Below are 21,217 nucleotides of genomic sequence, written 5' to 3'. Positions count from 1 at the left end.
CTCACTGGACAATTGTAAAATTCACAAGCGTCTCGAATGCAGTGTTTCCCACGTATTCGCTCATTTCACGGTTCCGTTGGAGATGTTCTTCACCTCTTGACACAACAAAGGACGCAGTCGGTAGGACTCGAACCTACGCTCCCAGAGGGAATCTGATTTCTAGTCAGACGCCTTAACCACTCGGCCACGACTGCCGGTCGCAGAAGCGTCTCTCGGCAAGTGCAACTTTTCAAGCAATCTGACGTAAGAACACGACATGGCCTCACTCGTTTCTGTAGTGCTTCCGTTGCCAGCACATTAGCCGTTACGACAGTGTATCAATTTTGGCCTGGACGGGGGTTTGAACCCGGGACCCTTTGGTTGAAAGTCTAGCGCTCTACCGGCTGAGCTACCCGGTCCCTCGGCCGAGCATTGTGGTACATGCTGCATGGTGTTTGAGTGATTCGCGTGTCGTAATTACTGGCTTATGGCTCCAATGGCGACTTCACCGACTTCCCACTGACGCACCGCTGACGCTACTTTTCTGTCGTCTTAAACGATGGACATACTTGCAAGCAGCTGCGAGATCTTAAGAAAGGAAAACGCTGCACCACTGCTTTTGCCACACTCGAATGAATTGAATTGCGATTCTTAACAAGAAATGAATGCTCGCTCTGTCCAACACTTTGAAGCACATCTGCGTACTCACGAACACGGCGACGGCGCGACAAAATGACGGGGGCGCGTTCGTGGGCCTGCGACTGATTTCTGCAGTACTAGCGTCCGTGCGAGGTAAACCGAGAGCCGCAACAGACAGCGGCCGTCGCGAAACAGTATTCTGAAACATAAATTTCCGTCTTGTTGAGAATGGTGTCACTGGTTTGGATCCGCTTTCACCCACGCATGTCACATGTGTGCGAAAATTTCTGCTCGTTTTTACGCAAAATCACACGCAGCCGGTAGGATTCGAACCTACGCTCCCAGAGGGAATCTGATTTCGAGTCAGACGCCTTAACCACTCGGCCACGACTGCCAGTAGCGGAAGATCCTCCCGACACATGCAACTGCTACTGTTTAAAGCACTGCAGTGCCAGGAAACGGCGTAGCAGCATTCTTTTCCGTAGTGCTTACACCGCTACGAGACGTGCGGCTACCAAGGTATTAAAATTTCCGCCCGAACAGGGACTTGAACCCTGGACCCTTAGGTTAAAAGCCTAATGCTCTACCGACTGAGCTATCCGGGCTCACGTTACCTGAACACCCCTCCCTTTAGGCATACTGACACATTGCCTCATGTCCTTTACTGTTGGGTAGTCGTTGCGTGGAGCTGTTACTATTAAAACGTCGTCTGACTGCTGTCTATAAACTCATTACGCTAGGGTCGTAACAGACTATCGAAGAAAGCTGACACACGATGTAAAGTGAAATTGCAGCAGTTTGTACGTCTCAGCAGAGGAGCTACGTGTTTTGTCGACACTCACTGGACAATTGTAAAATTCACAAGCGTCTCGAATGCAGTGTTTCCCACGTATTCGCTCATTTCACGGTTCCGTTGGAGATGTTCTTCACCTCTTGACACAACAAAGGACGCAGTCGGTAGGACTCGAACCTACGCTCCCAGAGGGAATCTGATTTCTAGTCAGACGCCTTAACCACTCGGCCACGACTGCCGGTCGCAGAAGCGTCTCTCGGCAAGTGCAACTTTTCAAGCAATCTGACGTAAGAACACGACATGGCCTCACTCGTTTCTGTAGTGCTTCCGTTGCCAGCACATTAGCCGTTACGACAGTGTATCAATTTTGGCCTGGACGGGGGTTTGAACCCGGGACCCTTTGGTTGAAAGTCTAGCGCTCTACCGGCTGAGCTACCCGGTCCCTCGGCCGAGCATTGTGGTACATGCTGCATGGTGTTTGAGTGATTCGCGTGTCGTAATTACTGGCTTATGGCTCCAATGGCGACTTCACCGACTTCCCGCTGACGCTACTTTTCTGTCGTCTTAAACGATGGACATACTTGCAAGCAGCTGCGAGATCTTAAGAAAGGAAAACGCTGCACCACTGCTTTTGCCACACTCGAATGAATTGAATTGCGATTCTTAACAAGAAATGAATGCTCGCTCTGTCCAACACTTTGAAGCACATCTGCGTACTCACGAACACGGCGACGGCGCGACAAAATGACGGGGGCGCGTTCGTGGGCCTGCGACTGATTTCTGCAGTACTAGCGTCCGTGCGAGGTAAACCGAGAGCCGCAACAGACAGCGGCCGTCGCGAAACAGTATTCTGAAACATAAATTTCCGTCTTGTTGAGAATGGTGTCACTGGTTTGGATCCGCTTTCACCCACGCATGTCACATGTGTGCGAAAATTTCTGCTCGTTTTTACGCAAAATCACACGCAGCCGGTAGGATTCGAACCTACGCTCCCAGAGGGAATCTGATTTCGAGTCAGACGCCTTAACCACTCGGCCACGACTGCCAGTAGCGGAAGATCCTCCCGACACATGCAACTGCTACTGTTTAAAGCACTGCAGTGCCAGGAAACGGCGTAGCAGCATTCTTTTCCGTAGTGCTTACACCGCTACGAGACGTGCGGCTACCAAGGTATTAAAATTTCCGCCTGAACAGGGACTTGAACCCTGGACCCTTAGGTTAAAAGCCTAATGCTCTACCGACTGAGCTATCCGGGCTCACGTTACCTGAACACCCCTCCCTTTAGGCATACTGACACATTGCCTCATGTCCTTTACTGTTGGGTAGTCGTTGCGTGGAGCTGTTACTATTAAAACGTCGTCTGACTGCTGTCTATAAACTCATTACGCTAGGGTCGTAACAGACTATCGAAGAAAGCTGACACACGATGTAAAGTGAAATTGCAGCAGTTTGTACGTCTCAGCAGAGGAGCTACGTGTTTTGTCGACACTCACTGGACAATTGTAAAATTCACAAGCGTCTCGAATGCAGTGTTTCCCACGTATTCGCTCATTTCACGGTTCCGTTGGAGATGTTCTTCACCTCTTGACACAACAAAGGACGCAGTCGGTAGGACTCGAACCTACGCTCCCAGAGGGAATCTGATTTCTAGTCAGACGCCTTAACCACTCGGCCACGACTGCCGGTCGCAGAAGCGTCTCTCGGCAAGTGCAACTTTTCAAGCAATCTGACGTAAGAACACGACATGGCCTCACTCGTTTCTGTAGTGCTTCCGTTGCCAGCACATTAGCCGTTACGACAGTGTATCAATTTTGGCCTGGACGGGGGTTTGAACCCGGGACCCTTTGGTTGAAAGTCTAGCGCTCTACCGGCTGAGCTACCCGGTCCCTCGGCCGAGCATTGTGGTACATGCTGCATGGTGTTTGAGTGATTCGCGTGTCGTAATTACTGGCTTATGGCTCCAATGGCGACTTCACCGACTTCCCACTGACGCACCGCTGACGCTACTTTTCTGTCGTCTTAAACGATGGACATACTTGCAAGCAGCTGCGAGATCTTAAGAAAGGAAAACGCTGCACCACTGCTTTTGCCACACTCGAATGAATTGAATTGCGATTCTTAACAAGAAATGAATGCTCGCTCTGTCCAACACTTTGAAGCACATCTGCGTACTCACGAACACGGCGACGGCGCGACAAAATGACGGGGGCGCGTTCGTGGGCCTGCGACTGATTTCTGCAGTACTAGCGTCCGTGCGAGGTAAACCGAGAGCCGCAACAGACAGCGGCCGTCGCGAAACAGTATTCTGAAACATAAATTTCCGTCTTGTTGAGAATGGTGTCACTGGTTTGGATCCGCTTTCACCCACGCATGTCACATGTGTGCGAAAATTTCTGCTCGTTTTTACGCAAAATCACACGCAGCCGGTAGGATTCGAACCTACGCTCCCAGAGGGAATCTGATTTCGAGTCAGACGCCTTAACCACTCGGCCACGACTGCCAGTAGCGGAAGATCCTCCCGACACATGCAACTGCTACTGTTTAAAGCACTGCAGTGCCAGGAAACGGCGTAGCAGCATTCTTTTCCGTAGTGCTTACACCGCTACGAGACGTGCGGCTACCAAGGTATTAAAATTTCCGCCCGAACAGGGACTTGAACCCTGGACCCTTAGGTTAAAAGCCTAATGCTCTACCGACTGAGCTATCCGGGCTCACGTTACCTGAACACCCCTCCCTTTAGGCATACTGACACATTGCCTCATGTCCTTTACTGTTGGGTAGTCGTTGCGTGGAGCTGTTACTATTAAAACGTCGTCTGACTGCTGTCTATAAACTCATTACGCTAGGGTCGTAACAGACTATCGAAGAAAGCTGACACACGATGTAAAGTGAAATTGCAGCAGTTTGTACGTCTCAGCAGAGGAGCTACGTGTTTTGTCGACACTCACTGGACAATTGTAAAATTCACAAGCGTCTCGAATGCAGTGTTTCCCACGTATTCGCTCATTTCACGGTTCCGTTGGAGATGTTCTTCACCTCTTGACACAAAAAAGGACGCAGTCGGTAGGACTCGAACCTACGCTCCCAGAGGGAATCTGATTTCTAGTCAGACGCCTTAACCACTCGGCCACGACTGCCGGTCGCAGAAGCGTCTCTCGGCAAGTGCAACTTTTCAAGCAATCTGACGTAAGAACACGACATGGCCTCACTCGTTTCTGTAGTGCTTCCGTTGCCAGCACATTAGCCGTTACGACAGTGTATCAATTTTGGCCTGGACGGGGGTTTGAACCCGGGACCCTTTGGTTGAAAGTCTAGCGCTCTACCGGCTGAGCTACCCGGTCCCTCGGCCGAGCATTGTGGTACATGCTGCATGGTGTTTGAGTGATTCGCGTGTCGTAATTACTGGCTTATGGCTCCAATGGCGACTTCACCGACTTCCCACTGACGCACCGCTGACGCTACTTTTCTGTCGTCTTAAACGATGGACATACTTGCAAGCAGCTGCGAGATCTTAAGAAAGGAAAACGCTGCACCACTGCTTTTGCCACACTCGAATGAATTGAATTGCGATTCTTAACAAGAAATGAATGCTCGCTCTGTCCAACACTTTGAAGCACATCTGCGTACTCACGAACACGGCGACGGCGCGACAAAATGACGGGGGCGCGTTCGTGGGCCTGCGACTGATTTCTGCAGTACTAGCGTCCGTGCGAGGTAAACCGAGAGCCGCAACAGACAGCGGCCGTCGCGAAACAGTATTCTGAAACATAAATTTCCGTCTTGTTGAGAATGGTGTCACTGGTTTGGATCCGCTTTCACCCACGCATGTCACATGTGTGCGAAAATTTCTGCTCGTTTTTACGCAAAATCACACGCAGCCGGTAGGATTCGAACCTACGCTCCCAGAGGGAATCTGATTTCGAGTCAGACGCCTTAACCACTCGGCCACGACTGCCAGTAGCGGAAGATCCTCCCGACACATGCAACTGCTACTGTTTAAAGCACTGCAGTGCCAGGAAACGGCGTAGCAGCATTCTTTTCCGTAGTGCTTACACCGCTACGAGACGTGCGGCTACCAAGGTATTAAAATTTCCGCCCGAACAGGGACTTGAACCCTGGACCCTTAGGTTAAAAGCCTAATGCTCTACCGACTGAGCTATCCGGGCTCACGTTACCTGAACACCCCTCCCTTTAGGCATACTGACACATTGCCTCATGTCCTTTACTGTTGGGTAGTCGTTGCGTGGAGCTGTTACTATTAAAACGTCGTCTGACTGCTGTCTATAAACTCATTACGCTAGGGTCGTAACAGACTATCGAAGAAAGCTGACACACGATGTAAAGTGAAATTGCAGCAGTTTGTACGTCTCAGCAGAGGAGCTACGTGTTTTGTCGACACTCACTGGACAATTGTAAAATTCACAAGCGTCTCGAATGCAGTGTTTCCCACGTATTCGCTCATTTCACGGTTCCGTTGGAGATGTTCTTCACCTCTTGACACAAAAAAGGACGCAGTCGGTAGGACTCTTTTTTTTTTTTTTTTTTTTGTCCACTCTTTTTTTTTTTTTTTTTTTTTTAAACCAAATATACCTTCTTGCAAGATCAGGCCAGGGCGGCGGTGGAGGCAAAGGGGGCAGGGGTCGCAATCCGAGGCCTGGCCACAGTGTCTCCCTCACCGCCCCAACCCGAGAAAACGTGGAATAACGAAAAGAGTGGTGTGTTGTACTCTGTATTATTGTGTAACAGAGTATTGCTTTCTTTTTTTTTTTTTCTTTTTTTTTGTTTTTTTTTATGTATTTTTTTTTTTTTTTTTTTTTTTTATGGAGTTCCTTTAGGAGAACAAAGATCCATCGTGGCCAGCGGAAACATGTCCAAAACGATGTTGCGAAAAAAGAATAACGTCCTCTGAAGGTGTGGAAAGGACGTGAGGAAGGAAGAACGAAAACGCGAAACACAAAATAAAAAACCATTCTAGGAGGACAATGACCACAAGTAGGCAGCGGAGGCCCACCGCTACCATAGAAAGGCAAAAAATAGAGACTCTCAAAATAATATAGAAATGAAAAACACAAACAAATAACCACACTAAACTTGCCAAATATGTCTGGCGCACGGGAATGGGGAAGTGTACGCAATTCCGGCAGCAACAAACATATTTCGTCTTCTCGATAAGCTTAATTTCCGTGCCCAAGAGGCAACCGTTTCAACGCAAATTATCTTTGAGCGCCGTCTCACAGTTCAGGGACAAGTCAATGACAGTCCTGCAATAGTCACAAAAAATGAAGTAAAGGTCAGCAATAGGGAACAAGCGTCAATCCAGGAGAGAAGAGCCAATATGTCAATCCTAAGGACAACCGCCCAAATGGCGGAAGATAAGTCGAGCCGGTGAGACAAATGAACTGTCATACATCAAGAAAATTAGAACAATATATCATTCCACACATTCCGCCAGAGGAAACAGTGGAATGGGAAGTACATAATCATGGCAGGAGAGAAATATGTAATTTGGTAAAGGCGGTCCGTAGAGGGACATCTAAAAATCGGGCATAATTGGAAACACACTGCGGATTTCGTTGCTCCCGTCCATAGTAGTCCCAAAGATAAGTCAAAAACTGCAAGCGATCCATGAGGCGGAGAGAGAAAATCGCATGTGCCGCATGCGCGGCGATCCACACGGTAGCGTTTCTCTTGGTGGCAGGATACGGCCGCCAGTCGGGAACCAGGATATAGGAAGGTTGTATGGCACTCGGGGTAGTCCTATTAATCAACGCCAACATCTCACGGGTGGCAGCCCATACCTCGTGAAACTGGGGGCACACAAAACGGTGTTCGATCGTGTCCTCAGCCGCGCACCGCCCACAGATGACACTCGGGAGGAGATTGATTGCGTGGAGTTTCGCATTCGTGGCAACGGTGCGATTCACAACTTTATACCAAGTGTCCCGAACATCTGATGTCAACAATTTACTGGAAATGTTGGACCACACCGTCCGCCAATCGTATTGCGGCAGCCTCAACTCCCATTTGTTAGTCGGCGGAGTTCCGCGGAGGGCCTCTGCGATCGCGCTGACGTTACCCCTGCGCCGATCGTCACCTATCAGATAGCTAGTGTGGAGGAAGTACTGGCGAACGAAATTCAATTTATACGGGATAGCCTGGATAGAGACAGGCGCGCGGAGAGAAGCAGGGCGGTAAAGGTCGAAGAGTACCGACGTGGGGCCAAGCCCCGCATGGGCTATTACACAGTTAGTTCGGTGGAGCAAAAGGGCAGCACACTTGGAAGGAAAATCAACCAGACCGATGCCGCCCCTGTCCGGCGGGAGCGTGCAAATATTGTAGGCGACCTTAAAGATTTCGCCTCGCCAGACCAGCCAAAAGACAGCATGCTTGATGGCCCGTTCGATCTCCTTCGGCACCGGCAAAACTTGAGCGAGGTACCAGGCCTTGGCCAACATCTGGGTATTAACAACCGAAACTCTATCCAGCAAAGACAAATTTCGTTTGGCGGCAGCCTGAGTCGCCGCTCGAACAGAATATAAGACCGCGCGCCAGTTTAACACTGCCATTTGTTGTACATTTGCCGTCATCTGGATCCAGAGAATCTTATGTCGTAACTTGACGGTATACCAATCACGACGGACAGCCCTCATGGTCGCAGTAAGCGGCAGCAAGATGGACTTACGGGGGTTCACAACCGCACCCGATGCCGATTCAAATTGGTGAAGAATGAGACGGAGCGAATCAATATCGTCGGGACTTTGGATAAAAACTCCCAAGTCATCCGCATACGCCCGACAGACAAGCGAACCCGTACCAAACGGGACACCGTGGCAAACATTCGTTAGCTTACGGAGTAGAGGATCCAGCGCTAAAACGAATAAGCCCATGGAAAGCGGGCACCCTTGGCGGACGGATCTGTTCATCCTGAGGACATCACCGGCCTGGCCATGAAAAAGGATTCGGGAAGTGGCCGATTTCAGAAGGTTAGATATCACATGCGTGAATTTGAAACCAAATCCAAACTTATACATGACCCGCCGCAAGTATTCGTGACTAATTCGATCGAATGCATTATGAAAATCAATGGAAAGTATCGCAGCCCGGCCGCCACGACGTGACGAGGCAGAAGCGATACATTCTCGATACGCCAGGACGGCATCAAATATATTCCGTCCAGGTACTGCACACGATTGAGAAGGACTAATGACGGTCTTCAACGCCGGCCGCAAACGGTGTGAAAAGCAGCGTGCTATGATTTTATAATCGGCGTTTAATAGAGTAATCGGCCGTAAAGTCACCGCACTTTGGATGCCAGTGGTCTTCGGGATGAGGACGATGAGCCCCTCTAAAAAGTCTTCCGGCACATCGAGACCATTATGTATTTCATTAACAATGGCAACGAAAGTATCAGTTAAAAGACCGGAAAATTTCACATAAAATTCCACAGGAATTCCGTCAATGCCAGGTGCCTTTCCCTTCGGGCTAGCCTTAACGGCGGCAGAAACATCATCAGCTGTAAAACGCTCATTTAAAAGAAGTCTATCCTGACGCGTTAAAATTGAAGGCAGGTCGTGTAAAAACATCTGCAAGGAGGCGTCATGCAAAGGTTGAGATTGAAAGAGTTTAGAGTAGTGATCGTAAATTTCGTCCTTAATCACCCGACGATCCGAAGTTCTAAGACCGTCACGCGTTATCCAGTCCGTGAATAAAAGTTTTTCACGCCGCAGTCGGGCTCGTCGTAAATGATACAATGATAGTGGTTCTTCCAAAGAGGGATCGAAAGGCCTGCTACGGACAACAGAGCCCTGCGCCTTCCGATGCAGATGGTTTAAAATCTGCGTTTTAATTTTCCGTAACATGGGAAGGAGGTCAGGGCGGTCGGTAACCCGAGTAATTAAATCCTGTAAACAATCGCGATAAAAATTGACCGTCATCATGTTCCAATGGGCCTTGTCACGACAGTAATTTATGAGCAAATTACGAAGAGCCGGTTTAGCGTGACGGAGCCACCATGCGACAGTAGAACACGCCTGTGGGCGGCTCTGAAGAAGTTGGCGCCACAACAAATGTACCTGTTCGACAAGACTGACGTCATCCAAAACACTAACATTGAATTTCCAATAGGATCGCGTACGGTCCGGGCGAACAGACGGGACATGAAAAGCACACAAATAACCACAATGATCCGAAAAAACGACGGGGGCAACTTCGGCCTGCAAGATTTGTGCAGTAAGGTCCGACGAGACATAAATTCTATCCAACCTACTATGCCCAGTAGGATAAAAATAAGTAAAACCTGTAGCAGTCGGACTAAAACGAAGCCACGTGTCCTCAAGTTTAAAAGTGTCAACGAAAGTTTGCAGTGCTAGACACGTATGTGCCGTCGGTTCCTGGTCGGCAACACGCAAGACACAATTAAAATCACCGCCTAAGATGATCCGTCGGTGGTTTCGATGAAAGAACTGACATAAATCATGATTGAAAAAAGTATCCCTCAGACGTTTGTTGTGAGTTCCAGAGGGGGCGTATACGTTAACAAAAAATATGTCGCAGATGACACATGCCAACCCTCGTCCATTTGGTAAAATTTCTACGTGTTTATACTCTAAACCGGGCGTGATTAAAATAGCCGTACCAATGGTCGTTTCCGGATCAATATTAAGAATAACATTATAGGCAGTAAGGTGCGGGACAACGTCAGCTGTAAGTTCTTGAAGGAAAACCACATCACAACGAGCAGATTGCAAAAAATGTAAAAGGGCGTCAATTTTACGGACACTGCGGATTTGATTAACATTAAGTGTGAGGACACGTAACTGGTGGAATGCACGCGTCAGGATGGACTCTGTAACTTAAGCGGAACTAGAAGAAATGATCTTCCTCCACATCCTCAGACCACTGCATGGTGTCCGCAGGAGAAGGTACGGCGTCCGGGACGGCCCGGGAAGCGGGGGCGGGGGGCACCGACACAGGCGGACCGTGCACGAAGGTGCGTCGCGACGCTCTTGAACCAAGGAGTCCGTTAATCCCTCAACGGCCTGTTCGAAGGAAACGCCGTCGCCCTCAGTGGGCGCCGTTTTCGAACGTTTCTTAGACCGCCTACGCTTCGGTTTGGGATCGGTAGGGGCGGACTGGGTGGAAACTTGAGACACCTCGCTTTCAGCGCTGCTAGCATCCGCCTCACCAGAAGTGGACAGGCCGGGTTGTGTCGGCAATTTCCGCTTGTCTGTCGGCGGGGCGGGGACGGTAATCGGCCGGGGCGACTCGACCAACATTTCAGAAGACTCCCCAACAGGCACGGTCGGGACACTGACAGCTGACAAATCAGCAAGACTGACTTCGCGAGGGGTCTGGTCGGTAGATAAACTTTGTTCCGACACAACCGGGGGCACGACAACTGTCGGCAGAGTCACATTATCGGACACAGGAGGGGACTCGACCAACATTTCAGAAGACTCCCTAACAGGCACGTCCGGAACACTGACGGCTGACAAATCAGCGATACTGACTTCGCGAGGGGTGCGTTCGGCAGGTAAACTTTGTTCCGACACAACCGGGGGCACGACAACTGTCGGCTGAGTCACAATATCGGACACAGGAGCCACAGCCGCAGGAGCGGCGGAAGCCTGTCGGTCGGTCGGGGCGAGCGAGGGGGGTCCAACCAACGCGCCTGCATACGTGGTGTTGACAACAGCTTCGCGCGGTAGCTGCGCCGGCCTGCGTAAAGTGCAGGTTTGTCGTAAATGATCTGTTTTGCCACACACAGAACACGTCTGCGGCTGCCCACTATAGCTGAGGAAAGCTCGCGTGCCAGCAATGATCAGATACGACGGGATATGTTTCTTTAAATCTACACGTACTGTCCGAACACCACTCAGAACCCGATACCTAAAACCTGCAGGCCACACATCATTCTCCACACTAAGAACGGTGCCAAATTCGCCAAGTTTACGAGCAATGGCCTCATTTGGGCACTCAAAGGGAACATTATAAACCTTCACACTTCGAATGCCGAAGCCTGCCGGCAGTATCAACACGTCAGACAAAGCACCGTCCACGTGCTTGAATTTCTTAACGCCACCACTTTCGGTAACTAGCTTATCGACAAAATCCTCGTTCGGAAGTTTCAAAAAGACAGAGTTTTGAATAAAATCAAGCTGGATGCCGACCAAATCAGATTCGGGAATACGCAATTCCGAAAATACCCATTCGTGTACATCAAAAGGCGACGGCCTAGCCGCGTTCCTATCAAAAACACACTGTACGGAGTTAGCACGGTTCATAATAATGCGTCAATAAACTTACAGGAACTAGTAGAGAAGAGAGAACGCTGCGAGGCGCAGCACCAAACACGCGACGAAGACACCGCCTGCAGCACACGAAGGCAGCAGCAGGCACGAGCCCAATACACGTCCGCTCGCCGCAACCACTCGGCCACGACTGCCGGTCGCAGAAGCGTCTCTCGGCAAGTGCAACTTTTCAAGCAATCTGACGTAAGAACACGACATGGCCTCACTCGTTTCTGTAGTGCTTCCGTTGCCAGCACATTAGCCGTTACGACAGTGTATCAATTTTGGCCTGGACGGGGGTTTGAACCCGGGACCCTTTGGTTGAAAGTCTAGCGCTCTACCGGCTGAGCTACCCGGTCCCTCGGCCGAGCATTGTGGTACATGCTGCATGGTGTTTGAGTGATTCGCGTGTCGTAATTACTGGCTTATGGCTCCAATGGCGACTTCACCGACTTCCCGCTGACGCTACTTTTCTGTCGTCTTAAACGATGGACATACTTGCAAGCAGCTGCGAGATCTTAAGAAAGGAAAACGCTGCACCACTGCTTTTGCCACACTCGAATGAATTGAATTGCGATTCTTAACAAGAAATGAATGCTCGCTCTGTCCAACACTTTGAAGCACATCTGCGTACTCACGAACACGGCGACGGCGCGACAAAATGACGGGGGCGCGTTCGTGGGCCTGCGACTGATTTCTGCAGTACTAGCGTCCGTGCGAGGTAAACCGAGAGCCGCAACAGACAGCGGCCGTCGCGAAACAGTATTCTGAAACATAAATTTCCGTCTTGTTGAGAATGGTGTCACTGGTTTGGATCCGCTTTCACCCACGCATGTCACATGTGTGCGAAAATTTCTGCTCGTTTTTACGCAAAATCACACGCAGCCGGTAGGATTCGAACCTACGCTCCCAGAGGGAATCTGATTTCGAGTCAGACGCCTTAACCACTCGGCCACGACTGCCAGTAGCGGAAGATCCTCCCGACACATGCAACTGCTACTGTTTAAAGCACTGCAGTGCCAGGAAACGGCGTAGCAGCATTCTTTTCCGTAGTGCTTACACCGCTACGAGACGTGCGGCTACCAAGGTATTAAAATTTCCGCCCGAACAGGGACTTGAACCCTGGACCCCTAGGTTAAAAGCCTAATGCTCTACCGACTGAGCTATCCGGGCTCACGTTACCTGAACACCCCTCCCTTTAGGCATACTGACACATTGCCTCATGTCCTTTACTGTTGGGTAGTCGTTGCGTGGAGCTGTTACTATTAAAACGTCGTCTGACTGCTGTCTATAAACTCATTACGCTAGGGTCGTAACAGACTATCGAAGAAAGCTGACACACGATGTAAAGTGAAATTGCAGCAGTTTGTACGTCTCAGCAGAGGAGCTACGTGTTTTGTCGACACTCACTGGACAATTGTAAAATTCACAAGCGTCTCGAATGCAGTGTTTCCCACGTATTCGCTCATTTCACGGTTCCGTTGGAGATGTTCTTCACCTCTTGACACAAAAAAGGACGCAGTCGGTAGGACTCGAACCTACGCTCCCAGAGGGAATCTGATTTCTAGTCAGACGCCTTAACCACTCGGCCACGACTGCCGGTCGCAGAAGCGTCTCTCGGCAAGTGCAACTTTTCAAGCAATCTGACGTAAGAACACGACATGGCCTCACTCGTTTCTGTAGTGCTTCCGTTGCCAGCACATTAGCCGTTACGACAGTGTACCAATTTTGGCCTGGACGGGGGTTTGAACCCGGGACCCTTTGGTTGAAAGTCTAGCGCTCTACCGGCTGAGCTACCCGGTCCCTCGGCCGAGCATTGTGGTACATGCTGCATGGTGTTTGAGTGATTCGCGTGTCGTAATTACTGGCTTATGGCTCCAATGGCGACTTCACCGACTTCCCGCTGACGCTACTTTTCTGTCGTCTTAAACGATGGACATACTTGCAAGCAGCTGCGAGATCTTAAGAAAGGAAAACGCTGCACCACTGCTTTTGCCACACTCGAATGAATTGAATTGCGATTCTTAACAAGAAATGAATGCTCGCTCTGTCCAACACTTTGAAGCACATCTGCGTACTCACGAACACGGCGACGGCGCGACAAAATGACGGGGGCGCGTTCGTGGGCCTGCGACTGATTTCTGCAGTACTAGCGTCCGTGCGAGGTAAACCGAGAGCCGCAACAGACAGCGGCCGTCGCGAAACAGTATTCTGAAACATAAATTTCCGTCTTGTTGAGAATGGTGTCACTGGTTTGGATCCGCTTTCACCCACGCATGTCACATGTGTGCGAAAATTTCTGCTCGTTTTTACGCAAAATCACACGCAGCCGGTAGGATTCGAACCTACGCTCCCAGAGGGAATCTGATTTCGAGTCAGACGCCTTAACCACTCGGCCACGACTGCCAGTAGCGGAAGATCCTCCCGACACATGCAACTGCTACTGTTTAAAGCACTGCAGTGCCAGGAAACGGCGTAGCAGCATTCTTTTCCGTAGTGCTTACACCGCTACGAGACGTGCGGCTACCAAGGTATTAAAATTTCCGCCCGAACAGGGACTTGAACCCTGGACCCTTAGGTTAAAAGCCTAATGCTCTACCGACTGAGCTATCCGGGCTCACGTTACCTGAACACCCCTCCCTTTAGGCATACTGACACATTGCCTCATGTCCTTTACTGTTGGGTAGTCGTTGCGTGGAGCTGTTACTATTAAAACGTCGTCTGACTGCTGTCTATAAACTCATTACGCTAGGGTCGTAACAGACTATCGAAGAAAGCTGACACACGATGTAAAGTGAAATTGCAGCAGTTTGTACGTCTCAGCAGAGGAGCTACGTGTTTTGTCGACACTCACTGGACAATTGTAAAATTCACAAGCGTCTCGAATGCAGTGTTTCCCACGTATTCGCTCATTTCACGGTTCCGTTGGAGATGTTCTTCACCTCTTGACACAAAAAAGGACGCAGTCGGTAGGACTCGAACCTACGCTCCCAGAGGGAATCTGATTTCTAGTCAGACGCCTTAACCACTCGGCCACGACTGCCGGTCGCAGAAGCGTCTCTCGGCAAGTGCAACTTTTCAAGCAATCTGACGTAAGAACACGACATGGCCTCACTCGTTTCTGTAGTGCTTCCGTTGCCAGCACATTAGCCGTTACGACAGTGTATCAATTTTGGCCTGGACGGGGGTTTGAACCCGGGACCCTTTGGTTGAAAGTCTAGCGCTCTACCGGCTGAGCTACCCGGTCCCTCGGCCGAGCATTGTGGTACATGCTGCATGGTGTTTGAGTGATTCGCGTGTCGTAATTACTGGCTTATGGCTCCAATGGCGACTTCACCGACTTCCCGCTGACGCTACTTTTCTGTCGTCTTAAACGATGGACATACTTGCAAGCAGCTGCGAGATCTTAAGAAAGGAAAACGCTGCACCACTGCTTTTGCCACACTCGAATGAATTGAATTGCGATTCTTAACAAGAAATGAATGCTCGCTCTGTCCAACACTTTGAAGCACATCTGCGTACTCACGAACACGGCGACGGCGCGACAAAATGACGGGGGCGCGTTCGTGGGCCTGCGACTGATTTCTGCAGTACTAGCGTCCGTGCGAGGTAAACCGAGAGCCGCAACAGACAGCGGCCGTCGCGAAACAGTATTCTGAAACATAAATTTCCGTCTTGTTGAGAATGGTGTCACTGGTTTGGATCCGCTTTCACCCACGCATGTCACATGTGTGCGAAAATTTCTGCTCGTTTTTACGCAAAATCACACGCAGCCGGTAGGATTCGAACCTACGCTCCCAGAGGGAATCTGATTTCGAGTCAGACGCCTTAACCACTCGGCCACGACTGCCAGTAGCGGAAGATCCTCCCGACACATGCAACTGCTACTGTTTAAAGCACTGCAGTGCCAGGAAACGGCGTAGCAGCATTCTTTTCCGTAGTGCTTACACCGCTACGAGACGTGCGGCTACCAAGGTATTAAAATTTCCGCCCGAACAGGGACTTGAACCCTGGACCCTTAGGTTAAAAGCCTAATGCTCTACCGACTGAGCTATCCGGGCTCACGTTACCTGAACACCCCTCCCTTTAGGCATACTGACACATTGCCTCATGTCCTTTACTGTTGGGTAGTCGTTGCGTGGAGCTGTTACTATTGAAACGTCGTCTGACTGCTGTCTATAAACTCATTACGCTAGGGTCGTAACAGACTATCGAAGAAAGCTGACACACGATGTAAAGTGAAATTGCAGCAGTTTGTACGTCTCAGCAGAGGAGCTACGTGTTTTGTCGACACTCACTGGACAATTGTAAAATTCACAAGCGTCTCGAATGCAGTGTTTCCCACGTATTCGCTCATTTCACGGTTCCGTTGGAGATGTTCTTCACCTCTTGACACAAAAAAGGACGCAGTCGGTAGGACTCGAACCTACGCTCCCAGAGGGAATCTGATTTCTAGTCAGACGCCTTAACCACTCGGCCACGACTGCCGGTCGCAGAAGCGTCTCTCGGCAAGTGCAACTTTTCAAGCAATCTGACGTAAGAACACGACATGGCCTCACTCGTTTCTGTAGTGCTTCCGTTGCCAGCACATTAGCCGTTACGACAGTGTATCAATTTTGGCCTGGACGGGGGTTTGAACCCGGGACCCTTTGGTTGAAAGTCTAGCGCTCTACCGGCTGAGCTACCCGGTCCCTCGGCCGAGCATTGTGGTACATGCTGCATGGTGTTTGAGTGATTCGCGTGTCGTAATTACTGGCTTATGGCTCCAATGGCGACTTCACCGACTTCCCACTGACGCACCGCTGACGCTACTTTTCTGTCGTCTTAAACGATGGACATACTTGCAAGCAGCTGCGAGATCTTAAGAAAGGAAAACGCTGCACCACTGCTTTTGCCACACTCGAATGAATTGAATTGCGATTCTTAACAAGAAATGAATGCTCGCTCTGTCCAACACTTTGAAGCACATCTGCGTACTCACGAACACGGCGACGGCGCGACAAAATGACGGGGGCGCGTTCGTGGGCCTGCGACTGATTTCTGCAGTACTAGCGTCCGTGCGAGGTAAACCGAGAGCCGCAACAGACAGCGGCCGTCGCGAAACAGTATTCTGAAACATAAATTTCCGTCTTGTTGAGAATGGTGTCACTGGTTTGGATCCGCTTTCACCCACGCATGTCACATGTGTGCGAAAATTTCTGCTCGTTTTTACGCAAAATCACACGCAGCCGGTAGGATTCGAACCTACGCTCCCAGAGGGAATCTGATTTCGAGTCAGACGCCTTAACCACTCGGCCACGACTGCCAGTAGCGGAAGATCCTCCCGACACATGCAACTGCTACTGTTTAAAGCACTGCAGTGCCAGGAAACGGCGTAGCAGCATTCTTTTCCGTAGTGCTTACACCGCTACGAGACGTGCGGCTACCAAGGTATTAAAATTTCCGCCCGAACAGGGACTTGAACCCTGGACCCTTAGGTTAAAAGCCTAATGCTCTACCGACTGAGCTATCCGGGCTCACGTTACCTGATCACCCCTCCCTTTAGGCATACTGACACATTGCCTCATGTCCTTTACTGTTGGGTAGTCGTTGCGTGGAGCTGTTACTATTAAAACGTCGTCTGACTGCTGTCTATAAACTCATTACGCTAGGGTCGTAACAGACTATCGAAGAAAGCTGACACACGATGTAAAGTGAAATTGCAGCAGTTTGTACGTCTCAGCAGAGGAGCTACGTGTTTTGTCGACACTCACTGGACAATTGTAAAATTCACAAGCGTCTCGAATGCAGTGTTTCCCACGTATTCGCTCATTTCACGGTTCCGTTGGAGATGTTCTTCACCTCTTGACACAACAAAGGACGCAGTCGGTAGGACTCGAACCTACGCTCCCAGAGGGAATCTGATTTCTAGTCAGACGCCTTAACCACTCGGCCACGACTGCCGGTCGCAGAAGCGTCTCTCGGCAAGTGCAACTTTTCAAGCAATCTGACGTAAGAACACGACATGGCCTCACTCGTTTCTGTAGTGCTTCCGTTGCCAGCACATTAGCCGTTACGACAGTGTATCAATTTTGGCCTGGACGGGGGTTTGAACCCGGGACCCTTTGGTTGAAAGTCTAGCGCTCTACCGGCTGAGCTACCCGGTCCCTCGGCCGAGCATTGTGGTACATGCTGCATGGTGTTTGAGTGATTCGCGTGTCGTAATTACTGGCTTATGGCTCCAATGGCGACTTCACCGACTTCCCACTGACGCACCGCTGACGCTACTTTTCTGTCGTCTTAAACGATGGACATACTTGCAAGCAGCTGCGAGATCTTAAGAAAGGAAAACGCTGCACCACTGCTTTTGCCACACTCGAATGAATTGAATTGCGATTCTTAACAAGAAATGAATGCTCGCTCTGTCCAACACTTTGAAGCACATCTGCGTACTCACGAACACGGCGACGGCGCGACAAAATGACGGGGGCGCGTTCGTGGGCCTGCGACTGATTTCTGCAGTACTAGCGTCCGTGCGAGGTAAACCGAGAGCCGCAACAGACAGCGGCCGTCGCGAAACAGTATTCTGAAACATAAATTTCCGTCTTGTTGAGAATGGTGTCACTGGTTTGGATCCGCTTTCACCCACGCATGTCACATGTGTGCGAAAATTTCTGCTCGTTTTTACGCAAAATCACACGCAGCCGGTAGGATTCGAACCTACGCTCCCAGAGGGAATCTGATTTCGAGTCAGACGCCTTAACCACTTTTTTTTTTTTTTTTTAGTCGAATGCTCTATGACTTTTTTTTATTTTTTTTCGTTTCTTTCGTTTTTTTTTTTTGCTTTTTTTTTTAATTTTTTTCTTTATTTTTTTTTACGCCTTAACCACTTTTTTTCTTGTTTTTTTTTTTTTTTTTTTTTTCTTAACCACTTTTTCTATGAAAAACGAAACCCTTAACCTTCTATGAAAATAAAGTTGAATGTTGAAAATGACAACGAAAAGACTGCCCTCCTGGGCAAGGTAGATTTGCTGCACGAAGAATAAACGTAACATAAACACAGCTTCTTATCTCACTCAATGAAAGTTCCTGTAGCCAGCGTACCGCATGTCAGTGAAGGCCCCAGTGTGAGGGGGAGGCAGGACACGACACAGAAGCAGTGGGGCCTCTTCGCGGCACTACTGGTGTCCCGCGGCCCGGCCTCACCCCCGTACACTCAGGTGACCTATCCGATACCCATGCGATTAAATGCTATTTTAAGCATATTGCCGAAGAGTTTCCCATGATTCGGGTACGTGCATGTTTTGGCGAATTCGATATTCATAAACATCTTGAATTCCAAAAAATTGTCACCGCCAAAATTATTAAAGACGTAGCTGGAATAGGTACCCAGCAACCACAAAACTGCATTGTTTTTCGTCTGCGGATAAAATTGCACATCAGGACGAGACAGTAGTGTTGACGAAACATTGGCGGTTGTAGTCCTGGTAAGAAGAGCTATTTTTTCTCGAAGCCAAGCCCAGTTCTGGAGACGTTCCCCGCAGGTGTAGCGGTGGAGAACTGTATCCGTCAGTTGGCAGCGATGACAGAGAGGGGTGTCACTGAGCCCGATTTTGTGTAACCTCTCGTTCGTGCTAACCACATCATTGATGGCTTTGTACCAAGCAGTGCGAGCATCGGAACTGAGGACACGGGAACTGACATTGCGCCATACGATATCCCAGTTCATGCCACCGAGCTTCGTTGCCAATGGATTCTTTCCTTCGTGTTGTCTCCAGTCCGCTATTATCGCTTGTGCAGTTAAATGTTGAGAATTTAAGACCTCTTGACTGATGTAGCTCCGTGAAAGGTAATATTCTCTGATATGTTTGAGCCGATAACTGATGGGCTGAATATTCAGCGGTGGATCAAGATTTTGCGGCCTGACGGCAGTAAATAATTGCGCTGTAATGCCGGAAGGATCATTGTTAATTATAGCGGCCGTCCTTTTAACATAGAGAGCCATCGCTTTCACCTTGATATCTACTAATCCCATCCCTCCATTCTGGGGATGGAGTGTCGCAGTTTTGGCAGACACGCGAAAAATTTCCCCTCTCCAAATAAAATGGGTGACCTTCGACATAATTTGCTTAGCAATGACGGCAGGCAGTGGCAGGAGCTGCGCCGTGTAGAAGGCTTTTGATAAAATACAGGAGTTGACCAGATGGATCCGTTCAAATTGATTGAGGCTTCTGTGGGAATTGTCAATGAGAGCACCGTTAAGTTTACGCACTACTTCCCTCCAGTTAGCCGCCGCCATCTTTAAAGAGGACGCCGTCAATATGACGCCGAGAGCCTTGTGGACGCTGACTTCCTGAGCGTAGCCCACTTGCAAATGCTGGAGGCCACAGAGGTTAATAAATTTACTTTTCTTGTCATTCAATTTAGCCCCCGACGCCAAACAGTATTGCTGGAGGTGATCCGCTAAAGTGGTGACATCATTCTCATTGCGGACAACCACACCCGCATCGTCGGCATAGGCGCCTACGACAGTTTTTTGTCCTGAAAGTGTTAGCCCTGTGAGTTTCGCCTGCAGTTGGAGTAACAGAGGTTCGAGTGAAAGAACAAAAAGTAACATGGACAAAGGGCTGCCTTGTGGTATCCCTCTGTTGATTTGAATCGGTTGGGTTAGTTGCGAGTTGACTGAAAGTCTTGCGTTGATCCCCAGTGCCATGTGTTTGATCATGTCAATCGCGTTCTGCAAGAAACCGAATCTTTTCATGGTTTCAAGGAGGTACTCGTGAGTGACGAGGTCAAAGGCTTTAAAAAAGTCCAGAAAAATCAGCCCACACTTCACGTTACTGGCGTTCGTTAAAGCAATGATATCCCGGTAAAAAGCTGCCGTTTGCAATACAGTTCTCCCGAAAGCACATGTCTGCTGACGTCCAATGAATTTTGCAGTGAGTGGCATTATTCGCGTGTTGATTGCACGGGCGACTATTTTATAATCGGAGTTTAACAATGAAATGGGGCGGAAGTTGGCGATATTTTTGGTACCTCTGCTTTTAGGGATAAGCACAATTTTGCATTCCTTAAAGGCAAGTGGTATAGGCTTCCCTTGAAAAACTTCGTTCACTAATTGGGTGATTTTGTCCCCGATGATGTGCCAATACCTCCTGTAAAATTCAATGGGTAATCCGTCAGGACCAGGGGACTTCCTGATCGGCGAGTGGCAGACAATCTCCAAAACATCTTTATGACTAAATTCCAAAGAAATGGTGTCATTGTCTTCTCTAGTTATGGGAGAGGAAATGGCACTAAACAGTTCGTCATAGCAGTCGTCGTGAGTAGCCACTGACGTGTAAGTGTCAACAAAATAGTCGTGTAGTTCCTTGATAATCTCTCGCTGGGTGTCGACAGTCGTGCCATCACCTAGTTTCAGGGCCTCAATAAAAGTCCTCCGTCTGTTCTTAGCATGTTTGACTAGGTGGTATAGAGCGGCTGTTTCATCGTCTCTGACCGACTTCACTTTTGATTTGATCTTAAGACCTTCCAGCTG

The 21,217-nt window shown here is 49.5% G+C and overlaps 24 non-coding genes across 24 annotated transcripts; all 24 read right to left on the bottom strand.

Moving 5' to 3' along the window:
* Window positions 1-112: 112 nt before the first annotated feature.
* Trnas-aga (transfer RNA serine (anticodon AGA)) lies at window positions 113-194 on the bottom strand. The gene has a single exon. It is a non-coding gene; the product is annotated as a tRNA-Ser (tRNA).
* A 736-nt stretch (window positions 195-930) lies between these two features.
* Window positions 931-1,012, bottom strand: Trnas-cga (transfer RNA serine (anticodon CGA)). The gene has a single exon. It is a non-coding gene; the product is annotated as a tRNA-Ser (tRNA).
* A 138-nt stretch (window positions 1,013-1,150) lies between these two features.
* Trnak-uuu (transfer RNA lysine (anticodon UUU)) lies at window positions 1,151-1,223 on the bottom strand. Its single transcript has one exon. It is a non-coding gene; the product is annotated as a tRNA-Lys (tRNA).
* A 344-nt stretch (window positions 1,224-1,567) lies between these two features.
* On the bottom strand, window positions 1,568-1,649 carry Trnas-aga (transfer RNA serine (anticodon AGA)). The gene has a single exon. It is a non-coding gene; the product is annotated as a tRNA-Ser (tRNA).
* Window positions 1,650-2,374: 725 nt separating this feature from the next.
* On the bottom strand, window positions 2,375-2,456 carry Trnas-cga (transfer RNA serine (anticodon CGA)). Its single transcript has one exon. It is a non-coding gene; the product is annotated as a tRNA-Ser (tRNA).
* A 138-nt stretch (window positions 2,457-2,594) lies between these two features.
* Trnak-uuu (transfer RNA lysine (anticodon UUU)) lies at window positions 2,595-2,667 on the bottom strand. Its single transcript has one exon. It is a non-coding gene; the product is annotated as a tRNA-Lys (tRNA).
* A 344-nt stretch (window positions 2,668-3,011) lies between these two features.
* Window positions 3,012-3,093, bottom strand: Trnas-aga (transfer RNA serine (anticodon AGA)). The gene has a single exon. It is a non-coding gene; the product is annotated as a tRNA-Ser (tRNA).
* Window positions 3,094-3,829: 736 nt separating this feature from the next.
* On the bottom strand, window positions 3,830-3,911 carry Trnas-cga (transfer RNA serine (anticodon CGA)). The gene has a single exon. It is a non-coding gene; the product is annotated as a tRNA-Ser (tRNA).
* Window positions 3,912-4,049: 138 nt separating this feature from the next.
* On the bottom strand, window positions 4,050-4,122 carry Trnak-uuu (transfer RNA lysine (anticodon UUU)). Its single transcript has one exon. It is a non-coding gene; the product is annotated as a tRNA-Lys (tRNA).
* Window positions 4,123-4,466: 344 nt separating this feature from the next.
* Window positions 4,467-4,548, bottom strand: Trnas-aga (transfer RNA serine (anticodon AGA)). Its single transcript has one exon. It is a non-coding gene; the product is annotated as a tRNA-Ser (tRNA).
* Window positions 4,549-5,284: 736 nt separating this feature from the next.
* Trnas-cga (transfer RNA serine (anticodon CGA)) lies at window positions 5,285-5,366 on the bottom strand. The gene has a single exon. It is a non-coding gene; the product is annotated as a tRNA-Ser (tRNA).
* A 138-nt stretch (window positions 5,367-5,504) lies between these two features.
* Trnak-uuu (transfer RNA lysine (anticodon UUU)) lies at window positions 5,505-5,577 on the bottom strand. The gene has a single exon. It is a non-coding gene; the product is annotated as a tRNA-Lys (tRNA).
* Window positions 5,578-12,580: 7,003 nt separating this feature from the next.
* Window positions 12,581-12,662, bottom strand: Trnas-cga (transfer RNA serine (anticodon CGA)). Its single transcript has one exon. It is a non-coding gene; the product is annotated as a tRNA-Ser (tRNA).
* Window positions 12,663-12,800: 138 nt separating this feature from the next.
* On the bottom strand, window positions 12,801-12,873 carry Trnak-uuu (transfer RNA lysine (anticodon UUU)). The gene has a single exon. It is a non-coding gene; the product is annotated as a tRNA-Lys (tRNA).
* Window positions 12,874-13,217: 344 nt separating this feature from the next.
* Trnas-aga (transfer RNA serine (anticodon AGA)) lies at window positions 13,218-13,299 on the bottom strand. Its single transcript has one exon. It is a non-coding gene; the product is annotated as a tRNA-Ser (tRNA).
* A 725-nt stretch (window positions 13,300-14,024) lies between these two features.
* Trnas-cga (transfer RNA serine (anticodon CGA)) lies at window positions 14,025-14,106 on the bottom strand. Its single transcript has one exon. It is a non-coding gene; the product is annotated as a tRNA-Ser (tRNA).
* Window positions 14,107-14,244: 138 nt separating this feature from the next.
* Trnak-uuu (transfer RNA lysine (anticodon UUU)) lies at window positions 14,245-14,317 on the bottom strand. Its single transcript has one exon. It is a non-coding gene; the product is annotated as a tRNA-Lys (tRNA).
* Window positions 14,318-14,661: 344 nt separating this feature from the next.
* On the bottom strand, window positions 14,662-14,743 carry Trnas-aga (transfer RNA serine (anticodon AGA)). The gene has a single exon. It is a non-coding gene; the product is annotated as a tRNA-Ser (tRNA).
* A 725-nt stretch (window positions 14,744-15,468) lies between these two features.
* On the bottom strand, window positions 15,469-15,550 carry Trnas-cga (transfer RNA serine (anticodon CGA)). The gene has a single exon. It is a non-coding gene; the product is annotated as a tRNA-Ser (tRNA).
* A 138-nt stretch (window positions 15,551-15,688) lies between these two features.
* Trnak-uuu (transfer RNA lysine (anticodon UUU)) lies at window positions 15,689-15,761 on the bottom strand. Its single transcript has one exon. It is a non-coding gene; the product is annotated as a tRNA-Lys (tRNA).
* Window positions 15,762-16,105: 344 nt separating this feature from the next.
* Window positions 16,106-16,187, bottom strand: Trnas-aga (transfer RNA serine (anticodon AGA)). Its single transcript has one exon. It is a non-coding gene; the product is annotated as a tRNA-Ser (tRNA).
* A 736-nt stretch (window positions 16,188-16,923) lies between these two features.
* On the bottom strand, window positions 16,924-17,005 carry Trnas-cga (transfer RNA serine (anticodon CGA)). Its single transcript has one exon. It is a non-coding gene; the product is annotated as a tRNA-Ser (tRNA).
* Window positions 17,006-17,143: 138 nt separating this feature from the next.
* On the bottom strand, window positions 17,144-17,216 carry Trnak-uuu (transfer RNA lysine (anticodon UUU)). Its single transcript has one exon. It is a non-coding gene; the product is annotated as a tRNA-Lys (tRNA).
* A 344-nt stretch (window positions 17,217-17,560) lies between these two features.
* Trnas-aga (transfer RNA serine (anticodon AGA)) lies at window positions 17,561-17,642 on the bottom strand. Its single transcript has one exon. It is a non-coding gene; the product is annotated as a tRNA-Ser (tRNA).
* Window positions 17,643-21,217: the final 3,575 nt, after the last annotated feature.

This window comes from Schistocerca nitens, chromosome 4, assembly GCF_023898315.1.
Source record: "Schistocerca nitens isolate TAMUIC-IGC-003100 chromosome 4, iqSchNite1.1, whole genome shotgun sequence".
Classification (NCBI taxonomy): Eukaryota; Metazoa; Arthropoda; class Insecta; order Orthoptera; family Acrididae; genus Schistocerca; species Schistocerca nitens.
This window is presented reverse-complemented; position numbering and strand designations above follow the sequence as displayed.